The sequence below is a fragment of the Oncorhynchus nerka genome, unplaced genomic scaffold (genome assembly GCF_034236695.1).
Source record: "Oncorhynchus nerka isolate Pitt River unplaced genomic scaffold, Oner_Uvic_2.0 unplaced_scaffold_511___fragment_3, whole genome shotgun sequence".
In the NCBI taxonomy this organism is placed as follows: domain Eukaryota; kingdom Metazoa; phylum Chordata; class Actinopteri; order Salmoniformes; family Salmonidae; genus Oncorhynchus; species Oncorhynchus nerka.
In genome coordinates this window covers 1-7500 of record NW_027040288.1, presented here as the reverse complement: position 1 = coordinate 7500, position 7500 = coordinate 1, and the positions used below count along the sequence as shown (strand labels likewise).

Here is a 7500-nt window from a genome sequence, read left to right as displayed (position 1 = left end):
GACACAACCTACGAGCTGGAATTTAGTCATCAAAGCTGCACAAGGATTACACAAACACACACACACACACGCACGCACACACACACACACACACGCACGCACGCACGCACGCACGCACGCACGCACGCACGCACGCACACACACGCACGCACACACACACACACACACACAGGACCTGAAGACGTTCAGACAACCAGGGTTCAATACACTGTCGGTCACACACACACCTCAGAGGAAAGGGGGAGGATAAGAGAGGAGAGAGAGAACAGTGTTGATGACTCACAGAAATAGTGTGGTTGTGTTGTCTGTTGGGTCTATCAACTCTGCAGAGTGCGGGTGGGCTGGCTAAACTCCCCTCCTCTGGGCCCACATGGACCGCTCTGTCTTCACTCTGTCACAGACACAACACTGTTATTACAGACACAACACTGTTATTACAGACAACACTGTTATTACAGACAACACTGTTATTACAGACAACACTGTTATTACAGACATGCCCCTCTGGTACAGACACAACACTGTTATTACAGACACAACACTGTTATTACAGACACAACACTGTTATCACAGACACAACACTGTTATTACAGACACAACACTGTTATTACAGACACAACACTGTTATCACAGACACAACACTGTTATTACAGACACAACACTGTTATTACAGACAACACTGTTATCACAGACAGCACTGTTATTACAGACACAACACTGTTATCACAGACACAACACTGTTATTACAGACACAACACTGTTATTACAGACACAACACTGTTATCACAGACAACACTGTTATTACAGACAACACTGTTATCACAGACACAACACTGTTATTACAGACAACACTGTTATCACAGACACAACACTGTTATTACAGACAACACTGTTATTACAGACAACACTGTTATTACAGACAACACTGTTATTACAGACAACACTGTTATCACAGACAACACTGTTATTACAGACAACACTGTTATCACAGACACAACACTGTTATTACAGACACAACACTGTTATTACAGACACAACACTCTGGTACAGACACAACACTCTGGTACAGACACAACACTCTGGTACAGACACAACATCGGTATTACAGACACAACACTGTTACAACAGACACACCACTCTGGTACAGACACAACACTCCGGTACAGACACAACACTGTTACAACAGACACAACACTCAGGTACAGACACAACACTCTGGTACAGACACAACACTGTTATTACAGACACAACACCGGTATTACAGACACAACACTCTGGTACAGACACAACACTCTGGTACAGACACAACACTGTTATCACAGACACAACACCGGTATTACAGACACAACACTCTGGTACAGACACAACACTCTGGTACAGACACAACACTCTGGTACAGACACAACACTCGGGTACAGACACAACACTGTTACAACAGACACAACACTCAGGTACAGACACAACACTCTGGTACAGACACAACACTCTGGTACAGACACACCACTCTGGCACAGACACAACACCGGTATTACAGACACAACACTCGGGTACAGACACAACACTCTGGTACAGACACAACACCGGTATTACAGACACAACACCGGTATTACAGACACAACACTCTGGTACAGACACAACACTCTGGTACAGACACAACACCGGTATTACAGACACAACACTCTGGTACAGACACAACACTCTGGTACAGACACAACACTCTGGTACAGACACAACACTCGGGTACAGACACAACAGACACATAAATATGTTACAGACACAACAGACACACAACCAGAGGTTTCACTGCAGAGCCCTCTGACTTGGCTGATTAGTGAATGCCAACATCAATACACTGTGGGTTCCCTCAGAGTGTTTTCTCTGTTTCTATGAGAACAACAGCTAGTGGTGCATAAACACTGTATGTGGCCCTGCAGTTTTCCTTTATCTGTGACTGGTTGAAAAACGAAGGAAAGAAGAGATGGAGGAACCCGACCAATAGGAAAATCTCTCTCTCAGCTGTGATAGTGGAATGGTTGCTAAGGAGGAGAAACTGCTTAGCAACCGTCTCCAGAGCTGCTGTGCTGACTAAACCTCTGATGTCACTTCCCTAATGATCAGCATAGAAACCACCCAGGTAACCTATGACCCCCCCCCCCATCCGCTAACACACACACATGCGCGCACACCCTCCCCTCCCCATCTCTCTCTCTTTCTCCCTCCCTCCCTCCCTCCTTCCCCCTCACTTTTTTTTATCTCTCCCTCCCCCTCTCTCTCTGTCTCTCGCTCTCTCTCAACCCCTGCTTTCGCCCCTCCCTCCCCCTCTCTCTCTGTCTCTCGCTCTCTCTCAACCCCTGCTTTCGCCCTCCCTCACCCTCTCTCTCTGTCTCTCGCTCTCTCTCACCCCCTGCTTTCGCCCTCCCTATCTTTGGTCTATTTTGATCTTTGGCAGGTTATTTAGGGCTGCTGTTGTTGCTAAGCAACCAGACGGGTAACTGGGAGACAGCAGGAAAGTCCCACTGCCGCAGACAGACCCCGAAAATACCTCCTCTCTCTCTCTGTCTCCCATCCTCTGTCTGTCTCTATTTCAGCCTCCTCTCTCTCTCTCCCTCCTCTCTTTCTCTCTCCCTCCTCTCTCTCTCTCTCTCCCTCCTCTCTTTCTCTCTCCCTCCTCTCTATCTCTCTTTCCCATCTCTCTTTCTGTTTTCCTTCACTGTCTCTCCCTCCTCTCTCTCTCTCTCCCTCCTCTCTTTCTCTCTCCCTCCTCTCTCTCTCTCCCTCCTCTCTCTCTCCCTCCTCTCTCTCTCCCTCCTCTCTTTCTCTCTCCCTCCTCTCTCTCTCCCTCCTCTCTTTCTCTCTCCCTCCTCTCTTTCTCTCTCCCTCCTCTCTCTCTCCCTCCTCTCTTTCTCTCTCCCTCCTCTCTCTCTCTCTCCCTCCTCTCTTTCTCTCTCCCTCCTCTCTTTCTCTCTCCCTCCTCTCTTTCTCTCCCTCCTCTCTTTCTCTCTCCCTCCTCTCTCTCTCTCCCTCCTCTCTTTCTCTCTCCCTCCTCTCTCTCTCTCTCTCTCCCTCCTCTCTCTCTCTCTCCCTCCCCTCTCTCTCTCTCCCTCCTCTCTTTCTCTCTCCCTCCTCTCTCTCTCTCCCTCCTCTCTCTCTCTCTCTCTTTCCCGTCTCTCTTTCTGTTTTCCTTCACTGTCTCTTCCTCCTCTCTCTTGTGTGTACAGGACGTACAGTATGTACAGTATGGTAGTACAACATCTCATTCCCTTTCCCATTAGGAACACCTGCACTTTCCATAGACTGACCAGGTGAATCCAGATGAAAGCTATGATCCCTTATTGATGTCACTTGTTAAATCCACTTCAATCAGTGTAGATGAAGGGGAGGAGACAGGTTAAAGAAGGATTTTAAAGTCTTGAGACATGGATTGTGTCTGTTTGCCATTCAGCGGGTGAAGTATTGAAGTGTCTTTGAACAGGTTATGGTGGTAGGTGCCAGGAGCACCCATTTGAGTGTGTTAAGAACTGCAACGCTGCTGGGTTTTTCTCACTCAACAGTTTCCTGTGTGTATCAAGAATGGTCCACCATCCAAAGGACATCCAGCCAACTTGACACAACTGTGGGAAGCATTGGAGTCAACATGGACCAGCATCCCTGTGGAATGCTTTCGACACCTTGTAGAGTCCATAACCCAAAGAATTGAGGTTCTGAGGGCAAAGGTGGTGCAACTCAATATTAGGAAGGTGTTCCTAATGTTTTGTCCACTCAGTGTATTTTGGTGCCTATTTAGCTGGATCTACATACATGGTGACAGATATGGCAGCTCTGTTTCTAGCTCCTAAGCAACTACGCAGTATTTCGTTTTTTGTGTGTTATTTCTTACATTATTATCTTAGAAATGTGTTTGTGTCATATCATCTCTACCTTACCTGACACCCTAGACCGCCCACTTCAATTTGCTTACCGCCCCAATAGATCCACAGACGATGCAATCGCCATCTCACTGCACACTGCCCTAACCCATCTGGACAAGAGGAAAACTTATGCCGTTCAAATCAAAATGAAGTCGTTATTTGTCACATGCGCTGAATACAACAGGTGTAGTAGACCTTACAGTGAAATGCTTACTTACTTCATTGACTATAGCTCTGCCTTCAACACCATAGTACCCTCCAAGCTCATCATCAAGCTCGGGGCCCTGGGTCTGAACCCTGCCCTATGCAACTGGGTCCTGGACTTCCTGACTGGCCGCCCCCAGGTGGTGAAGGTAGGAAACAACATCTCCACTACACTGATCCTCAACACTGGGGCCCCACAAGGGTGTGTTCTCAGTCCTCTCCTGCACTCCCTGTTCACCCACGACTGCGTGGCCATGCACGTCTCCAACTCAATCACCATAGTAGGCCTGATTACCAACAACGATGAGACATCCTACAGGGAGGAGGTGAGGGACCTGGGAGAGTGGTGCCACGAAAATAACCTCACTCAACGTCAACAAAACAAAGGAGCTGATCGTGGACTTCAGGATACAGTAGAGGGAGCACGCCCCTAACCACATCGACAGGACAGTAGTGGAGAGGGTAGAGAGCTTCAAGTTCCTCGGTGTACACATCACTGACGATCTGAAATGGTCCACCCACACAGACAGTGTGGTGAAGAAGGCACAACAGTGCCTCTTCAACCCCAGGAGGCTGAAGAAATTTGGCCTAGCCCCTAAAACCCTCACATACTTTTACAGATGCACAATGTCACCGGAAGGCCAAAAAGATCATCAAGGACATCAACCACCTGAGCCACGGCCTGTTCACCTCACTATCATCCACAAGGCGAGATCAGTACAGGTGCATCAAAGCTGGGACCAAGAGACTGAAAAAAAGCTTCTATCTCAAGGCCATCAGACTGTTAAATAGCCATCACTAGCCAGCTACCACCAAGTTACTCAACCCTGCAACTTAGAGGCTGCTGTCCTGTATACTTCGACTTGGAATCACTGGTCACTTTAATCATGTTTACATACTGCTTTACTCATTTCATATGTATATACTGTGTTCTATTAGACTATTTTAGTCAATGCCACTCCTACATTTCTCAATCTAATATTTATATATGTCTTAATTTTATTATTTTACTTTTAGACTTGTGTGTCTTGTTATGAATTGTTAGATATTACTGCACCGTCGGAGCTGGGAACACAAGCATTTAGTTAAATACTACTGCACCGTCGGAGCTGGGAACACAAGCATTTAGTTAAATACTACTGCACTGTTGGAGCTAGAAACACAAGCATTTAGTTAAATATTACTGTTGGAGCTAGAAACACAAGCATTTAGTTAGATACTACTGCACTGTTGGAGCTAGGATCACAAGCATTTAGTTAAATACTACTGCACTGTTGGAGCTAGAAACACAAGCATTTAGTTAGATATTACTACACTGTTGGAGCTAGGAACACAAGCATTTAGTTAGATACTACTGCACTGTTGGAGCTAGGATCACAAGCATTTAGTTAAATACTACTGCACTGTTGGAGCTAGAAACACAAGCATTTAGTTAGATATTACTACACTGTTGGAGCTAGGATCACAAGCATTTAGTTAAATACTACTGCACTGTTGGAGCTAGGATCACAAGCATTTAGTTAAATACTACTGCACTGTTGGAGCTAGAAACACAAGCATTTAGTTAGATACTACTGCACTGTTGGAGCTAGGAACACAAGCATTTAGTTAGATATTACTGTTGGAGCTAGGAACACAAGCATTTAGTTAGATATTACTGTTGGAGCTAGGAACACAAGCATTTGTTAGATACTACTGCACCGTTGGAGCTAGGAACACAAGCATTTAGTTAGATATTACTGCACCGTCGGAGCTGGGAACACAAGCATTTAGTTAGATATTACTGTTGGAGCTAGGAACACAAGCATTTAGTTAGATATTACTGCACCGTTGGAGCTAGGATCACAAGCATTTAGTTAGATATTACTGTTGGAGCTAGGAACACAAGCATTTAGTTAGATATTACTGTTGGAGCTAGGAACACAAGCATTTAGTTAGATACTACTGCACCGTTGGAGCTGGGAACACAAGCATTTAGTTAGATATTACTGCACCGTCGGAGCTGGGAACACAAGCATTTAGTTAGATATTACTGTTGGAGCTAGGAACACAAGCATTTAGTTAGATATTACTGCACCGTTGGAGCTAGGATCACAAGCATTTAGTTAGATATTACTGTTGGAGCTAGGAACACAAGCATTTAGTTAGATATTACTGTTGGAGCTAGAAACACAAGCATTTAGTTAGATATTACTGTACTGTTGGAGCTAGGAACACAAGCATTTAGTTAGATACTACTGCTCTGTTGGAGCTAGGAACACAAGCATTTAGTTAAATACTACTGCACTGTTGGAGCTAGGATCACAAGCATTTAGTTAGATACTACTGCACTGATGGAGCTAGGATCACAAGCATTTAGTTAGATACTACTGCACTGTTGGAGCTAGGAACACAAGCATTTAGTTAGATATTACTGCACCGTTGGAGCTAGGATCACAAGCATTTAGTTAGATACTACTGTACTGTTGGAGCTAGGATCACAAGCATTTAGTTAGATACTACTGTACTGTTGGAGCTAGGATCACAAGCATTTAGTTAGATACTACTGTACTGTTGGAGCTAGGAACACAAGCATTTAGTTAGATATTACTACACTGTTGGAGCTAGGAACACAAGCATTTAGTTAGATATTACTACACTGTTGGAGCTAGGAACACAAGCATTTAGTTAGATACTACTGCACTGTTGGAGCTAGGAACACAAGCATTTAGTTAGATACTACTGCACTGTTGGAGCTAGGAACACAAGCATTTAGTTAGATATTACTACACTGTTGGAGCTAGGAACACAAGCATTTAGTTAGATATTACTACACTGTTGGAGCTAGGAACACAAGCATTTAGTTAGATATTACTACACTGTTGGAGCTAGGAACACAAGCATTTAGTTAGATATTACTGCACTGTTGGAGCTAGGAACACAAGCATTTAGTTAGATACTACTGTACTGTTGGAGCTAGGAACACAAGCATTTAGTTAGATATTACTACACTGTTGGAGCTAGGAACACAAGCATTTAGTTAGATATTACTACACTGTTGGAGCTAGGAACACAAGCATTTAGTTAGATACTACTGCACTGTTGGAGCTAGGAACACAAGCATTTAGTTAGATATTACTACACTGTTGGAGCTAGGAACACAAGCATTTAGTTAGATATTACTACACTGTTGGAGCTAGGAACACAAGCATTTAGTTAGATATTACTACACTGTTGGAGCTAGGAACACAAGCATTTAGTTAGATACTACTGCACTGTTGGAGCTAGGAACACAAGCATTTAGTTAGATACTACTGCACTGTTGGAGCTAGGAACACAAGCATTTAGTTAGATATTACTACACTGTTGGAGCTAGGAACACAAGCATTTAGTTAGATATTACTACACT

The 7500-nt window shown here is 44.5% G+C and overlaps 1 protein-coding gene across 1 annotated transcript in view; it reads right to left on the bottom strand.

The window, feature by feature from the left end:
* The window catches only part of LOC115118751 (DNA (cytosine-5)-methyltransferase 3A-like), a 107149-nt gene extending 106746 nt beyond the window's left edge, over positions 1-403 (bottom strand). The window contains exon 1 of the mRNA XM_065016352.1: positions 284-403. The gene's annotated coding sequence lies outside the window, so the exon portion shown is untranslated. The remainder of the gene's footprint in view (positions 1-283) is intronic.
* Between the last annotated feature and the right edge of the window lie 7097 nt (positions 404-7500).